The 18,695-nt window shown below is 46.0% G+C and overlaps 1 protein-coding gene across 3 annotated transcripts in view; it reads right to left on the reverse strand.

Moving 5' to 3' along the window:
• The window catches only part of KANK1 (KN motif and ankyrin repeat domains 1), a 1,603,545-nt gene that overhangs the window by 1,126,955 nt on the left and 457,895 nt on the right, over positions 1–18,695 (reverse strand). For 2 of the 3 annotated variants that reach the window (XM_069625752.1, XM_069625751.1), the window contains one exon: positions 1,791–1,897. The exons of the other annotated variant lie outside the window; for it this stretch is intronic. The gene's annotated coding sequence lies outside the window, so the exon portion shown is untranslated. The remainder of the gene's footprint in view (positions 1–1,790; positions 1,898–18,695) is intronic. 3 annotated transcript variants of the gene reach the window in all.

Consider the following 18,695-nt stretch of genomic DNA (forward strand, 5'->3'; position numbering starts at 1 on the left):
ATGGAAAAGCTAAGTTTAAAAGTCCTGGAAGAGCCATGCCTCTAATAAGGTAGAGTTATAGCAGCGAGAGGACGCAATGCCGAAATTAGCAATAAGCAAGGATGTAGCAGGCAGGAGCCAGATCCCTAGTCCAAATGTCAGTGCAAACCTACAGATGCAGACTGGACAAGCAAGGAGCAGTGGTAGTCCTAGACAACCCCTAGTAACCAGGCTGCTACTGTTGAAGGGGTGAGGTTATAATGAACTGGGAGACCTAAGATGACTGGGGCACTATGGCCCTCATAATGAGGTTGCCGGTAGGGCTGCCGGGACAACCTTGGCTTACCGTTTCTGCCACCCGACTACGGGCAGCAGCGGAGCATTAAGTTCACATTCCTAGGGAATCCAAAAAGACTCCACAGGAATAGGGGCACTGAAGCACTGGCACCGTTAGCAATGGTGATTTATCGGTCGGTAGGGGCCCGATTTACCGACAGGTCAGGCCTGCTGGTAGCTCGCTATATCCTAGAGACTGTGCCGTATATTAGAGGACCTGAGGGACACCAGAAACCCCCACCAGACGGTGAATCTAGTCACCTTCTAGTCTACTCATCATCACACCTTTGATTAAAACACTTGCAGATGAATATCCGCTTTACAGACAAACGTCTAAATCCTGAAGGTGTCGAAGGACGGAATAAGTGACAAATAGCAGGTCAGCGTTATTTCTGCCAGTTTGGGCTATTAAAATATTTATGAATAGTGTTTTAAGGATATTTCTGATGATGGCATGTTTTAATTTCTTCTTACACTCTTGCAAATTAAGGTATTCAAGTAAGTAAAAGAGAAGGCTGGCAGGTCAATTTTATGTTTCTGTAGTTCCTACGATGGTGCAAGCATGTTGCCTAGAAAAATTAAATCTCTATACTGACACTCATTTTCTTTGACTGCATACGACCTACAAACGTCTGTAACCATGTAATCCACAACACACAAACACACACTGCATGCCATGTGCATTTGGTTCACATTGTAGAAATCGGAGTAGCAAAGGAACACTGTTGTAATGTTTAACCTATGTAAGCAAGTCCCATTGTCCTCTCAACTCTGGCCAGTTACACTCTCCTGCAAGAAACCTAGCCACATTGTAATGATAAAGAGCTATCATTGCACTCTTAATCTGAACGGGTTGTATTTGCACAGCCAGAATCCAAACATCCAAAGCTTGCATGAGGAAAAAAGGTAATTTGTTCTGGTAGTATCGTCCAGTACACATACAGAAGCAATGTATGCAGCCATGTTATCAATTGTGAACGTTGAAACGTGTAAACGCAATAGTAAAGTATATGGTGAACAAACACAAACATTACTGAACTCAAATGACAATAAGAATCAATGAGTATATTCACTATTCGCCCCACCTAAGCTACCCCAGTCACCAGTGAAACCAGTGAAATGAAACTTGATCGATCTCTGAACTACTCAAATCCATGCTGGCCAGAGTCCGACAACAACATTAGGAAACCAGAATACATTTCAAAGGACTATTTATTCATCTACTTAACAACATTTCACGAACATTTATATTTCTAGAGTCTGTGTTCTTGTAAACCGTCTGATTTTAGAGTACATTTCTTTGATCATAAAAAAAATACAACATAGTATAATGAACAACCTTTAATTCCCATGCCTTACACGCTTGGAATACGTTTCTGTATTAACAAACAAATTAGCATAACGTCACTTTATCTGGTGACATTTTGGGCTACCTCTCAAATGTACCTCTCAAATGTAATCTACTTCTAGCTTACCGTAGAGTTCATGGAACCGGAGATCAGGTTCTTTGGCCTCCGGCTCTCCTTACAGGCTCCTAAGGCCAAAGAACGAAGACCAAATTTAACAGGCCAGAGCGGGATCTCTATAATAAGAAAAGGAACACTTTAACTACAATTTCACAGTTCAACAACTCAGAATAAAACATTTCAATATGGTTCTGCAATGCTTTGGTAAAAGTGATGAAGAACAATGCCAATTCGCAGTCTGTATGGGATTGCCAAAAGCCTGAAGCGGACGATGCCTCGTGCCACAAATAATCAATACAGGGCTTGACAAGCCCACTTATTTTAGAACTTGCCAACAGCTACAGATTACCAACACTGCTTGCAATACACTTCCAAAATACCATAGTTAAACTGGTCTTTGATTTTACATCTGTCTCTTTAATTCCACTCATAAAACCTCAAAACCACACACTTGAAAGAGATGCATACGATTTCTTTACAAAAATTTGTGAAAATAATTTCCAGAGGACCAAAGGATTGATTATTCACAAGGATATGTGATTTAATGAGGAAGTCATTTTGTATAGGATTAATGCAAACTACATTGCCTTTCAGCACCAAGAACAGACTGACAAACCTTCAAGGATCAGGAACTGGAGAAACAAAATACGTTCTCAACAATTGCCAAAATCATTCACTTTTAAGTTGCTACTGGTGTGTTGCAAGTCCCCAGAAGGAGAAATCTGCTGCCTAGTGCAGAGTAGCAAGAAAAGCAAACCGAGGATTTCTGTCAGAGGAGCAAGGACACAAAGCCAATTTCATGAAGAGTTAAAGCGTTATAGTTGTAGGGGAGGACTGGCCGCGAGGCCCTCCTCACCTGCAGCCTTCTCCCCAGGTGAGGACCATGACTCGGTGGGCGTCCCCTCATGCCACCCGGGCCCAGGTGGAGGAGGGCTCACCCGCCGACGACATTGCCCACACGTATCCGTTCCCTGCATATACCAAAAATCAGTTAGGCCTAGAAGCCATCTTGTCTAGCAAACATGGCGTGAGTTCAGCACACTGTAACGAGGCCCCCACCTTTGGAGGGCCTTTCATGCATCTCTGCCGCCGCAGTAGCCCTGGTAGATCCGCTGCGAGCGCGTTCCCATGAGAAAGTCGGGTATGAGCTAACCCGAGATGCTAACACTGTAACATTTTATCATTCACAATGTAATATTGCACTCCGCACGACCCGGTCCGCGAGGCCGGGGTGACGGGAAAAAAGCTGAAGCATCACTATCTGAAGAAAGTAGAAAATAATTCAAGTATTGGTACTAACGAACTACCTCTGTTTAAACAGATCCTGTAAACTGTGAATAAACCACAAAGATGTAACGTTACATGATACCACCCCAGGTCTGGACTAGTGCTGCTATAACCACAGAGAAAGATGTCGACCAAATGTATAGCCTTTATCTGTATAAGTGTTCTTACAATTTTATGTAGAAACCTGAACTCATATATGTTTTCTTAATCACCTAAAGCAGCGAGCATCAATTTCTGTAGGCCATAACCTAGAACTACCTCGTGTAACGTCTAATGTACATAAAATAATCACACCATGTAGTAAATATAATGTTAGGTAATGAAAAGGTACTCGGACCGACTGTATTAAAGAAATGTGTAACGAAATTGAAATATATATATGTGTGTTTAAATAACATCAAAATAAGGCGGAACATTATAAAAGTTCTGCATTCAAAAGTTAGCAACGCACGAGGAAAAAACCTTTGTGAATATATGCAAGGCCATTCTCCCTCCCACCCTACCAAGCCTGCCAGATAAAGAAGCTAAGGCGCTCCCTCACCTCCCCCAACCAAGCTGGAGCCGCTTCAGAGAGTCAGAGGCCCCGGTACCGCACCCAAGGCCACAGCCCGCCACCTGTGTTATTTACAGCACAGTAATAAACCCACGTTTGAATCCACTGATCTACCAGCACCCTCTCGTAAATTCCACAACCCCCCCCCCCTAGACCACCCCAAGAATCATGACCCCGTGCAAAGACGACCCCCATCACTGGGACAAGACACAGAGACCCATTTATGTAATAACTTCTAACGCGGCAGACAGACGTGTATCATTCGGCTCAGGCCCCAGAGCCCAGCCCCTCGACCTAAAATACCGGTCAATAGGACACAGGTAAATCTCATCCCAACCGACAACCACCGGACCTCTCACGAGGTGCATTCCTCATGTGTTGCGTTTATTTTATAAGATAAGCTGCTGAGCGATTTATTGATGAACTTAGATGTCGTTTCTTGAATAACTGCAGTGTGCATGGCCTAGGGCAAACGAGTCAGGAAAGGTATTCATCTTTGTCACAGGCTGCCCCAGCATACCAACACCGCTCGGATGACCTCAAGCTGGCCTGCCAGGCCCAACCCAACCCACGAGGCTGACCAGTGACGTCCTCACGCCAAGACCAACCACGCTGCAGCAACACCTATAGTTAGTCGACGCCACCCAATCCCAATTAACTTGTGCCCCCTATAGTGTGTAGGTTCTGATGACGTTTTTTGTATTAGAAATACGCCTGTCTTTGCTATTGTCAGACAGAGCGCTCTCGGAGGTTGCAGAGTTCTTTGCATGCCCTATTCTTTGGATAAACTCCCACTTACGCTCACCCGCACTCTGTCTTGGTCTTATTCCCATTACGGGAGAGTCCCTTATTGTCTCTCATTGCGGGGAGGATCGTGCTGAAATTGGGGGCGCTTCCTTTCAGTGGTGACCCCGATAGCGTGATATCTCCAAATTATTTTTCCTAACTCCTTTTTAACGACCCCCTTGTGGCACGAGAATCTCCGGTCGAGAAGGGATACGCACGGTGAGCCGGCTCCGGGAGGCTGCCCGCCAACGGCGACCGGCACAATAAGAAGTGCGCACTCAATGAGAAAGGGTACGGGATCCCGATTGGAAAAAAATCCCCTTTGAGTGCCGCTCGCCGGAGCCAGGGGCTGACCGTTGAGTTACCGGTGACACTGCCTGGACGGACCCAGTTTCGGAGACTATCGGTTCAAGACGGGCACGTGAGTACTGAGTGCGAGCGATCGTAAAGGGGAAGGGAGGGGAAATTGTGAACAGAAGAACGGGGACAGGTAGAGGAGAAGAATAACGGGGGTCTACTAAAGACGGGTCTTGAAACTTTCTTTATCTTTTCTTTGCATATGGCCATTAGGAGTAAGAAATAAGTGAAGTGGTAGAAGTGACGGAAACCTAGCTCCGAAAGGGGGTGGAAGGCGGCGCCGCATAGTGCTATCTAAACTAGTACTGGGAATATATGAAGAAGTAAGAAATAAGTTATTGGTGTCTGGCAAAGGGAGACACCGGGAATATTTTTTAGTGATTGCTACTCTCTCTATTTCTTTTTTTCCATTCCACGGGGCAGGGGGAGAAAGCGAAAAGGGTATAAGATAAATATACTTGCAGAAGAACTATAAAATAGGGAGCACATTTTGAGGAGTGGGGACCAAGTAGTGGCACGTACAGACGTGAACACAGTAACCTTAGCAGAAAAACAGGGACAGCTGGCCAGGGAGGAAAGGGAGGAAAAAAGACGAGGTGTGAGTGGGAAAGCATTGTAAAGGGTGCGCGCACCGTGTGAGTATTGGAGACGAACGATTGACCGCGAGGGGGTGCCAGAGAGTGTTGACCATAACTAGTAATTGGTCAGTTGCAAGTGAAATCGCATGAGAGTGTATGGGAATGGGAAGGAGATGAGCTATGGTGAGTGAGAAAGGATTTGCGCAGTGAATAAAATTGGGTGATAATCTTTGAGACGTCCGCTCTTGTCTGTGCCATAAAGGTATATATACACATATCTGCACCTAACTAAAAGTAAAGAAGGTGGACACGGCTGTGTTAGTGATTTAGAGTATGGGGGCAGAAACTCCCTTGTCACATATTTGTAAGAGCTTACCGGGATACGCTGAACGAATAAATAAATATCACGATCAATGGGTAACAGAATTGAAAGGGGAGGGTCTGCCCCAGATTTGGCCCGAGGGAGGGTCTTTTGACAAAAGCATTCTTGATATGGTACGAGCATGCATTAGCCTCAAGTATAAGGGGAAACAATGGCAAATAGGAAGGAGATATTAGACCTCTGGAGATTGTTTGAGGAAGTACCCCCACCCAAAGCTCCGGCACCAAATATTGATCTACCTTCCACCACAGATAATCCACTGATGATTCCAAGAGAGGAAAAGGAACAGCTAAGTACAGAACAACCTGCGGAGGTGATTAGGTTGTACCCGATATTACCTAAACCAGCCCCCGCAGCAGGATATAGCGACCCTACTTATGTGCCTCCCCCCACAACTGGTACACCACAAAGACCAACAGCCCCCCCGCCATACGAAAGCACCAGAGAGCGCGCCCAGGGAAGCACACAGAGGGTGGATATAGAGAAGCTAACGAGTGACTTAGAGTCGAGGCTTACTGTGGCAAGGGATGAACTCTCAAGAATAAAGGACATATGCGAGCGCACGGCGTGCGCCCCTACACAATCAGGACGCACGTCTAGAGCGTCGAGCGAACGTAGAGAAATTGAGGAAGGATGGAAAAAGGGGGAAATACTGTTCAGAATTGAGGAAGAACCGACACGAATAATAGAGGTAGGAGCAGTAGAAGGGAGCATTGGTGATGTATCACGAGAGAGAGAGGGATCAGGGAGGACTTGTTATGTGATGTCAGAGGAGGGTTGGATGAGAGTGATAGGTTAAGTATGGCAGTGGGAGGGGAAAGCGAGGAGGTGGACGGTGCATGTTCGCTAGGGACTATAGACGACGAATGGATAGGACGACTAAGAAATAGGGTGGGGAAGATGGCGTCATTGGAGTCAGCAGCGACTAAGGAAAGGGAGGGTGCAACTGCAAAAGGGAAGTTACAACTTCCATTGATACACAGAGGGGGGGGGAGACCAAACTATATACCATGGGCTCAGATGGATAAGGCTAATTTAATGAAATTATTGCCCCAGCTGTCAGGCGGGGCGAGCAAGTGGATATATGCATTTGAGAAACATACCGCCGGCATACCGTTGGCAGTAGGCGATGTGAAAAGCCTACTAGTAACCGCAGTAGGAGATCAAGCGGACAGAGTATGGGCTAAGGCTGGTTTCCCGGCCGTGACGTTAGACTGTGACCGCCATGATGGAGCTTCCTTTAATACAGTACGAGCAAGGGTGTGGGACGCACTGCGGGAGACATTCCCAGATACCCCTGATTTACAGTCAGTAATGCAATGTACAATGAATGACGGGGAGGATGCTATGGATTACATTCTCCGGGTGCAGGAGATGTGGAGAGCGGAAACGGGCACGCCCTGGCACCAATCCACATCTCTGTTTTATTTTATCATTAAGAGAGGGCTCCCAAAAGAGGTGCAGAAGGCACTCGATAAAATAGCGGGCGTTGAGGCAAAGGGGTGGCCAGAGATCCAAAGTATAATAGTGCACCATTGCAAAAGGATCAAAGAGAGAGAGAGGGAAGTAACACAGAAAAGGTTGGCAGACGAGGCAAAGTTGGTACAATCAAAGCTAGTGAAGGTTGCAGCAGCGGTAGCAGGGCTCCCACTCATGAGGGAGGGAGACGAAGGAGAGGAGGGGCAAATAGCAATACAAGGAAGAATAGCAGCAAATTGGGCAAGACAAGGACAACGACAGTGGACTGAGCAGGAGCAGAACGGAGGTCCAACGTGGCAAGAGTGGGCCCCAAGAGGGGGAAGAGGTGGGTACAGGGGCCGAAGAGGAGGACAAGGGTATGGAGGAATGGGAGGAAATGGGTGGCAGGGTCCCAGAGGTCCACAGGGGAGCTGCTGGAATTGTGGGAGATGGGGGCACTACTCAAGAGAGTGCAGGAGCAGACAAAACAACGGGTTCCAGGAGACAGAGCAGTACGGTCACCCCCACCCAGGAAGCCCCTACGGCCTCCCCATGGGACAATACCAGCAACCAGAAAATGTAGGACAAAGAAGTAACGCACAACTACACGGACATCAGTACAGAACACAAAACCACCCACAGAATAATGACAATATGCAATACACGCCAGGTAACACTTTCGCCACAGTAGCTAATGGAGCGCCTGCCCCCGCACCTTACAGCGGGGTGTCAGTAGTTTCGGGGAACATTTTTGATCAAGGGGGGGCAATGAGACACCCCGCATAGGACAGCCCACAGAGAGCACTTGCGTGTCCAGTACTATCTACGACCCACAATGCATCAGAGGAACCATTGATAGGAGCGCAGATAGGAGACAAGCAGTTCATATTCATGGTGGATTCGGGAGCGGAGAAATCATGCATTAGAGAGGGCCGGTTCCCGTTATCTAATAGAACGTTAGAGACGCAGGGGTTCTCTGGGGCTGTAATTGAAGTTCCTTACACGGAGGCATTGGATGTGACAGTGGGGGGTAAAACAGTGAAAGCACCCTTACTGTACTATGAACACTCTCCCATCAATTTGCTGGGGAGAGATCTCTTAAGCAAACTAAATATGACAATATCATTCACAGGGAGCGGTATCGTATGTTCGACGCCAGGCATATGTCCCCTCCGCATATTAGCAGTAATACACGGCCACACAATCATGCAAGAGATCAGAGGGTTACCAAGAAACGAGGAGATGTTTGTTGAGGGCATGAGAACATTGGCTCTCATAGTACCAGAACTAAAAAGGATGGATTGGAGGATTCCAGCCGAATTCCTATTCCGCCCCATAGCAAGCCCCGACACTGCTCCCGGGTCAGTGCTATCGTTGGATTTACACGCAGTACACGTGTCAGCAAACAGAATATGTGTGATTGGCGTTGACATGGAAGGATGTGAGTGGCGAACAGTACTGTGTACAAATGCAAATATCCCACTGAGGGAGCTCTCGGACGAGGAGCTATTTTCTGACACTGAGACAGATGGCGAAATAGTGATGGAACTAGCAATGCCGTGCGACATTGTAGTTACAGCCAGGAAAACTCAAGTTGAATTAATGGCAGTAGTAGGAGCACCACATGCATTTTTTGATGACGACATGAGGTTAGTACCCACTAACATATGGACAAATGGCCCCCATGATGTGGGGTTACTACATGGGGTTCAGCCTGTGGTAATAAAACTTAAACAGGGAGCAATCCTACCCCGGGTAAAACAATATCCATTGTCACGCGAAGCAGAAGAAGGGATTAGAGAGACAATAGATGCACTACTAGCACAAGGAATAATAGTGCCCTCAAACTCCCCATGCAACACATGCATTTACCCGATTAAGAAGGCGAAGGGAGGTTCATGGAGGATGATACAAGATTTACGCCCACTCAATGATGTGATTAAGAAAGAGTTCCCTTTAGTGCCGAACCCGGCAACAATACTGTGCAATATTCCGAAAACGGCATCCCACTTCACAGTTATTGACTTGAAAAATGCATTTTTCTCGATTCCCTTAGCAGAAGAGAGCAGGTACTTAACAGCGTTTACACTAGGGGGGAGGAGGTTTGAACACTGTAGACTACCACAAGGATATTGCGAGAGCCCAAGCATATTCAACAGGGTACTACATGAAGATCTGGGGAATTTGTCTGTAGAAAGCACAGTGATTCAGTACGTTGATGATTTATTGGTTTGTGCACAAACTGAGGAGGAGTGTAGAAAGGACTCAATAACACTCCTGACATTATTGGCCAATAAAGGGTACAAGGTGGACAAGGAGAAGTTACAATACTGTCTGACAGAGGTCCTATACTTGGGACAGCTGATATCAAAGGATGGCAAGAGGATCATACCGGACAGGGCACAGGCGATTAGAACAGTTGGGGAGCCCAAAACAGTAAAAGAGATGCAGAAATTTCTGGGTATGTGCAACTATTGCCGAGCATGGATATTGGATTATGCAGTGTACACAAGGCCCTTGTTACAGGCACTAAAAGAAGCACAGCAGGAAAACAAACACATAGAATGGACAGAAGAGATGAACACCGCATTTAACTCACTAAAAGAGCTGATATCAAGCGCTCCAGTACTGGCAAATCCAGATTATGGGCGCGAATTCTTCTTATTTTCACACTGCAAAGGAACACTGATGACAGCAGTACTGACACAAAAGACATCGTTAGGGCACAAACCACTGGCTTACTATAGTGGCACCCTGGACGCAGTAATGCAAGGTCATTTCGCGTGCGAGCAATCCCTAGCTGCAGCCGCGTTCGCTATTGAAAAAAGTGCCACGATAGTGATGGGCTGTCCTGTTACACTGTTTGTGGAACACTCACTCTTTGCAATATTAGAGCGATCAAAGAGCACATTGACGACACAGCGCGCCACAGCATATGAAATAATACTGTCCAGCGCAAACATCCACATAGTAAGATGTAAAACAGTGAACCCGGCCACATTCATCACAGAGGCGTGCACCGTAGAGGACATGCAGAACCACAACTGCGCTACGTACACAGGTAACGAAGGTCAGGATCAAGTGATTTTTGAGAATGCCCTGAACGAGGGAGAGGTGTATTTCGTGGACGGGTCAGCATCAATAGACATGGAGACAGGAGAGAAACATGTGGGTATGGCAGTTGTACGATTGGAGGAAGATGAATACGAGACACTAGTGCAACACCGCCTCCCATCACACTATTCAGCCCAAGCAGCAGAACTAATAGCGCTAATAGAAGCATTGCATGCCGCCAAGGGGTGCGCAGTGACAATATATACAGACTCAGCATACATGACAACAACGGTACACGGCGGGTTGGCGCGGTGGGGGCGGAGAGGGTTTCGACGAGCAGATGGAACACCGGTTCAGCATGCAGAATTATTGAAAGAACTGATTGAGGCCCTGCAAGACCCCACGGCAGTGGCCATCGTAAAATGCCAAGCCCACACCACAAATACAGATTTTATATCTTTGGGGAACGCGGCAGCAGACGCCGCTGCCAAAGAAGCTTCGTATTTACAGAAAGGTGAAGTAGGAGAGTACATGTTGCACCACACAGCAAGCCAAGAGGTCCCCACAGGATACAACATGATGCCCACACAGGAAATAATAGAGCTGCAAGAGGGAGCTAGTGCAGAAGAAAAATTGCTGTGGACTAAGAGGGGATGCAGCAAATCGCCGACTGATTTATTGTGGCGACAAAATAGTTCAGGAAAAGTGGTAATGCCAGTTACATTGTTGGAAATAGCATTTCAACAACTACACTTTCCCGCACACAACGCAAAGCAACACATAATGGCGGACATACAAGAAGATTGGTTTGCACCTTGCCTCCATGAACACCTCACAAGGCTGGCTTTAGAATGCACAACATGTCAGATTTACAACTCAGGTATGACATTGCGCACACTAAGAGGAACGATACCAAAACCAAATGGCCCATTCAGAGAGCTCCACATTGATTATGTAGACATGGGAGAAAGATGTAACGGGGCCCGCTACATGATTGTGGTTGTATGTCCATTTTCTAGGTGGGTGGAGGCAGGCCCCTGTGAGCGCCCTGATGCGAAGGGCGCCGCGAAGTTCCTAGTGCGGGAAGTATTCCCGCGCTGGGGGATTTGCGAAGTTATTCGCTCAGACAACGGCACGCATTTTGTTAATGAACTATTTAAGGAAGTAACTACGCTATTGGGAATAAAGCACAAATTATGTTCGATTTATCATCCTCAAAGTAATGGCGTAGTGGAAAAGATGAACGGTCTGTTAAAAAGCAGATTGTCAAAACTGTGTTTTTCCCTTAAAAAGACCTGGATGTACTGCCTGCCTTTGGCCCTGTTTGAGTTACGAAATCAGCCAAGTAAAGACCACCATTTGTCCCCGCATGAGATCGTCACGGGAAGGAGAATGCACACAGCGCATTCGCCTCTCCGTGAACGTTCTGATGCACACAGAAGTGCAGCGATATTGGGAGAGGAGTTCACAGAGTACTTGAAAAAACTGACACGGGCAGCGCGCGTAATTGCGAAGCAACTAGCCCCCCCCTCTACAAGAGAGGAGGGGAACACAACAGAAACAGAGACACTGCCTGAAAAACCACTACAACTAATGCCTGGTGACCTTATATATGTCAGAAGTTTTGTGCGAAGGTGGAATGCGCCACGTTTCCATGGCCCGTATGAGGTAGTGTTTTGCACACCCACAGCAGTAAAGGTGAAGGGCCTACGATACTGGGTGCATTTGACAGACGTACGCAGAGCTTATAGCGCCGTGGAAGGTGAGGTACAGGACGAGGCACAGGCAACTGCGGACAATGAAGTTGTGCAGAATGAATGATGGGAATTTTGTGTGCATTAAGTGATGAACATTGAACGCGACTGGCGCACGACAAGTGTACTGAAATAAATATGTATATATATATATATATATAATTTTTTACAACTTTTGAAGGTTTTTGTGGTTTTCTTTTTTTTCGGTTTTGGAGAAGTTTTTTATCTCGACTTTCCTTTTTATATATGAAATAATTTACAGATAGTAATGATTGTAAAGTTACCTTGTCTGTGGACACACCCCCTCCCTCACCCACTCCCACACTTTGTCGAAAACAATGTTACAACGTTAGAAATGTTTACATGCTTGTACTTAATGCACTTTTATGTTTCAAACAGGATTTACTATGGCATCGAATGGGCAGCCTGCAACTAATAGATTTGTTAGATTTAGAGAAATGTTAGTAGATAGATTGACATATTCATACGAATGTGGTTTATCAATGTGTGTTATTGTGTTCTTCATCTCAATATTTTGCCTGGTGACATATTGGGTCATAGCGTTCATCTCTATCGAGATGAACGAGGGGGGAGGGGGGAGTAACACCACCCTTGCCCCTGGCACGAATTCAATTACAAGTATGAATATTAAAGAAGGTGATTTTTTGGTCTGGGATGGATCACACCTTGTATGGGGGTACTATACTGCACCACCCACTGCTGCCCCGTCACAATCAAGAGATAAAGATATGGAAAATGACACAATGTCCCTACCTGAAATATATAACAGCCCCACTACCCTTCCCGCCCCGATACAAAACAGCGATTTGTTGTTTATTGAGGAAAATGGAAAAGTAATTACGATGACAGAACACAAGTTCCTATATGAGGAATTGGAAAAGGGGGGTGGGAATGAGAAAGGGGGGCCTATTCTTTCACCTATCGAAACTAAAAGGTATAGGAGGAGGGAGAGAAGTAGGCGAAGAAGAGAGACAAGCAGGAGGGGGTATGATGAGTATTATGGGTTAGGATTAGACAAGATGGAAGACCCACGACACCCCCACCAAGCAAATAAATGGTATGCAGATATGAGTACAACAGCTAAACAGACAACCAATGAAAGCTGCTATGTCTGTTCCTCATCCCCCATGCATCAGGTACACCCAAAGTGTTGTTGCCAAGAGAATTGCCCATTGTGGATGCCCAATGTCTCCTTCATCTCACACTGTGCAGAATAAAGAACACCTTCCAAGCACACGATGTCTCTTTCAAAATGATACAGGACAACAAAACGTGCTATTCAAAAGCGTCTGGAGTGGTCTGTCTTAAAGAACCTTTCTTTGCAATACAAGGGACACTGTTTTCCGAAAACAAATGGAAAGATGAAGAAGTACTGTGCAAAGCGGAAGCACTGAGAGGTGTCCAACCAGACAAGCTGCGGTGGATGGAAAAAACGTGCTTACCAATATGGAAAGAACACATCTCTAAACTAACATGGGTAACAGCAATGGAGAAACCCTTCAAGCTACAAAGTGAAATACAAAACGAACTATGTTTCAGGCGAGAAGGAAAAGTGGCAATGGGAACGAATAAAAACTGTAACAAAACTCTCACCATCCCAGACATGAAAAAAGGAACAGCAGCACTAATGGACACATACTGGGTATGCGGGAATCAGGCTTACTTGCACCTTCCCCAGGCATGGAGTGGCAGCTGCTCAATGGCCACTTTGCATTCGGCCCTAATGGTGATTCCAGAAAGTCACGTCGACAAAAATAAAAGGACGCAAGGAAACGTGAACAAGGATGCGACGTCCCCCACTGCAGAAGCGCACCTCTATGTCCTGTCCTCCGGAGGGAAAGAAGAGGAGCTATCACGGAACAAGCGAGCATCGAACTACATATCACAAGCATCGTCCGATTTATTGGCACAGATCCCAGACAGGTATCGCCTGTTCAGCTCCGTGGAAACATTTTTTGCCTCACTAGTTTCGAGTGTCCAAGCAAGAGCAAATGCAAAATGGCTCCAGATCACACGGTGGGAACTGATTCAGCTGGCCAATGACACTGAAGAAGGGTTCAACATAATAAAGGTGGAACTACGAGCTCTGCGACTAATGACCATGCAGAACAGGTATGTTCTGGACCTGCTAACAGCGATCGATGGAGGTGTTTGCCGAAAAATAGGAAGTGCGTGCTGCACGTTCGTACCTTCTGAAGACGCAGAAAATGGGTCCCTGTCCCACGTCATTGAAGCAGTACATAACCTGGGAGAGAAGATGAAGCTGGAAGGTGGGGCTAAAGATAGCTCATGGTTCGACAATATCTTCTCCTGGGTTCCCTCATGGCTTGGGATGGCGATGAAGTTCTTGATACCAGTTGTGGTGGTCCTCCTCGTGGTGTTCTGCCTGTGCCAGGTGGGCCTCCGATGTTGTGCTAACGCAGTCCCTAACGGTGCAATGATGATGGTGACAATGGGCAACTCTGGTGGTACAATTAAGGCGACACAAGAAGTACATGTACAGACAGGAACAGATAACACTCCCAGATACCAGTTAGTGCCTATGTGCCGTGATAAGTACATAGTAGATAAACTATGGCACACCACTATCAAAGAACCCCGAGACGTGGAACTGGAGTGGTATGAGGAGGTCTGGGTAGACTTGGAAGAAACTGGTGACTGTATATATTTAACATGTACACCAGACGAGTATGCTAGAAGAGGTGAGAGCTTGAGGGGGGTATGTAGAGCCTGGATGCCTAGAAAAGGAACACCTGCATGGGATGACGCAGTGATAGAGGAACAAGAATGTAGAAGATTAGAAGAGCTAAAGAATTCGTTACTTTAGTAACGAAAGGGGGGAAATGTAGGGGAGGACTGGCCGCGAGGCCCTCCTCACCTGCAGCCTTCTCCCCAGGTGAGGACCATGACTCGGTGGGCGTCCCCTCATGCCACCCGGGCCCAGGTGGAGGAGGGCTCACCCGCCGACGACATTGCCCACACGTATCCGTTCCCTGCATATACCAAAAATCAGTTAGGCCTAGAAGCCATCTTGTCTAGCAAACATGGCGTGAGTTCAGCACACTGTAACGAGGCCCCCACCTTTGGAGGGCCTTTCATGCATCTCTGCCGCCGCAGTAGCCCTGGTAGATCCGCTGCGAGCGCGTTCCCATGAGAAAGTCGGGTATGAGCTAACCCGAGATGCTAACACTGTAACATTTTATCATTCACAATGTAATATTGCACTCCGCACGACCCGGTCCGCGAGGCCGGGGTGACGGGAAAAAAGCTGAAGCATCACTATCTGAAGAAAGTAGAAAATAATTCAAGTATTGGTACTAACGAACTACCTCTGTTTAAACAGATCCTGTAAACTGTGAATAAACCACAAAGATGTAACGTTACATGATACCACCCCAGGTCTGGACTAGTGCTGCTATAACCACAGAGAAAGATGTCGACCAAATGTATAGCCTTTATCTGTATAAGTGTTCTTACAATTTTATGTAGAAACCTGAACTCATATATGTTTTCTTAATCACCTAAAGCAGCGAGCATCAATTTCTGTAGGCCATAACCTAGAACTACCTCGTGTAACGTCTAATGTACATAAAATAATCACACCATGTAGTAAATATAATGTTAGGTAATGAAAAGGTACTCGGACCGACTGTATTAAAGAAATGTGTAACGAAATTGAAATATATATATGTGTGTTTAAATAACATCAAAATAAGGCGGAACATTATAAAAGTTCTGCATTCAAAAGTTAGCAACGCACGAGGAAAAAACCTTTGTGAATATATGCAAGGCCATTCTCCCTCCCACCCTACCAAGCCTGCCAGATAAAGAAGCTAAGGCGCTCCCTCACCTCCCCCAACCAAGCTGGAGCCGCTTCAGAGAGTCAGAGGCCCCGGTACCGCACCCAAGGCCACAGCCCGCCACCTGTGTTATTTACAGCACAGTGATAAACCCACGTTTGAATCCACTGATCTACCAGCACCCTCTCGTAAATTCCACAACCCCCCCCCCCCTAGACCACCCCAAGAATCATGACCCCGTGCAAAGACGACCCCCATCACTGGGACAAGACACAGAGACCCATTTATGTAATAACTTCTAACGCGGCAGACAGACGTGTATCATTCGGCTCAGGCCCCAGAGCCCAGCCCCTCGACCTAAAATACCGGTCAATAGGACACAGGTAAATCTCATCCCAACCGACAACCACCGGACCTCTCACGAGGTGCATTCCTCATGTGTTGCGTTTATTTTATAAGATAAGCTGCTGAGCGATTTATTGATGAACTTAGATGTCGTTTCTTGAATAACTGCAGTGTGCATGGCCTAGGGCAAACGAGTCAGGAAAGGTATTCATCTTTGTCACAGGCTGCCCCAGCATACCAACACCGCTCGGATGACCTCAAGCTGGCCTGCCAGGCCCAACCCAACCCACGAGGCTGACCAGTGACGTCCTCACGCCAAGACCAACCACGCTGCAGCAACACCTATAGTTAGTCGACGCCACCCAATCCCAATTAACTTGTGCCCCCTATAGTGTGTAGGTTCTGATGACGTTTTTTGTATTAGAAATACGCCTGTCTTTGCTATTGTCAGACAGAGCGCTCTCGGAGGTTGCAGAGTTCTTTGCATGCCCTATTCTTTGGATAAACTCCCACTTACGCTCACCCGCACTCTGTCTTGGTCTTATTCCCATTACGGGAGAGTCCCTTATTGTCTCTCATTGCGGGGAGGATCGTGCTGAAATTGGGGGCGCTTCCTTTCATAGTGTACACATTTGTGATTTAGGAAACATTTTGAACAATCCGTTCTGATGCTGCCTGGCAGTGCAGTCGTCATTTGGCACTGCTTATGTAGACAGTCCCCCTTATCCAGATGGCCAATCTTGCTACCTGATTTTAAACTTGTTACAAACAACATTTTGATATGATACCTGGAGAGGTAAAGTGGCACATGTAATGGACAAGTTAATGAGCACGTCTGCCACCACAGTTCCAATAAGCAAATACAAAGGAGAGTTAGGACAACCAGCCTAACCCTTCTTTAACAAGACGATCTTCTGATAGTTTCAAGCACAAACCTGCATGCCCAGAATCCGTTTGGACCAACCTGGAAATATGTGACTCAACCAAGGTAGTGTGATAAATCCAGGGAATTCGTCCTGTCAAAATATGATATGCAGCACAAGCAACTCAGGGATCTCTTACCCTTGTAATGAATGTGGCACACAATAAAACCGCGTTTTATTTTTACAATCGCACTTTGTTTTAGGGAGGCCACCAACCTACCTCGCATCCAACCTCCACCAGCAACCGGCACCGCGGTAAACCAGAAACCAGGCCGGTGTGTTATCAATGAATATTTTATTAATTTGTGATTAATGGGAAAATTGAATAAACAGTTACGATAGCCACCAATGTGCGGCAACACAACTACAGAGTAATTTTGGTCAATTGACACCATAAGACAACTCAAACATGGATGGCACACAGATTTACTTTACTGATTTCACCACTGCCATCAACAGTTCAAAACACTGCGACAATGAATGCAACCCACAGGTAAGTCTATGCGCACCAAAATGATTCTTGAGTCCCAGCAACCCTCACCCTTCCCCCTCCTAGACCTCCACTAGACCTGTCAGCTTTGAATGGAAGGCAGTGGCAAAGAATGGGAACACGTGGTTGAAAGCAGATTTTGAGTGGGGTTTTTCAGAAACAATATGGGAGCCAGCAATGAATGAGACAATTTGTTATTCTGAATCAGGTAAAATTGTTTTTTTACTTCGTTAGGACAAATGCCATGGGACAGCACAAACGGGTACTTCATGCTGCTTAGGCTAAAAAACAAATAGGGCTTCAGAACAGACTAGCCAGCACACAATAGGACAATCGATTTTAGTACATGCAAAACACGGGTAAATGAAAAGGGAATGCAATATGAAATTTGTTATCAAAATATGGTAAGGAAGAGGGATAGACTAGGAAAGACGGTTTTTAAGCGAAATTTCCAGGAAAACGAAAATGCAAATGACACTCGTTTTTACTAAGGCTGCAAATGACAAGTCTGCTCGCTTTAAGCAATGGGGAAATCGCGATCGGAAAAACAGTTTTCAGTTAAAATGATAGAGGCACATAACATGTAGGCTCTGGGCCAAGAGATTACTCACAATGGGAAATCGGTTTGGGTTTAAAATGACAGATGCAAATTCGATTGGTCAAACCCCATTTAAACACACGGACAAATTAATTTTTCGTTCTCAATGAAATGTATTCTTTGGGGAACACTTTTAGGATAATAACTCACATGGCACTGGATCCCATGAAATAATGTGGAAATTAATTGATTTACAGAGAAAATATATACTAGGGATCTACACAAATGGGAAATGACTGAAATGCACAGGCAAACACAAAGGATTTTCAATGGGAACAATTACTATAATGCACAGACAAGTGAAATATCCTTCAATGGTAAAATGATTGAATTACACAAAGAAGATAGGGTTTTTTTTCCATGGGGGAATCTCTATGACAATGCTGAAGAAAATAGGGCTGATTTAATCTATTGCTGGGGATGTATATAATTACATGAGAGGGCTTGATGGACATCAAGGGAGCACGAGGGCTTCACTGCAGGGACAATCAAGGGGTAAATCAAGGCCTCTCTCTGTCCTCCAAAAAG

Source organism: Ambystoma mexicanum, chromosome 6p (assembly GCF_040938575.1).
Source record: "Ambystoma mexicanum isolate Mex_15411 chromosome 6p, UKY_AmexF1_1, whole genome shotgun sequence".
In the NCBI taxonomy this organism is placed as follows: Eukaryota; Metazoa; Chordata; class Amphibia; order Caudata; family Ambystomatidae; genus Ambystoma; species Ambystoma mexicanum.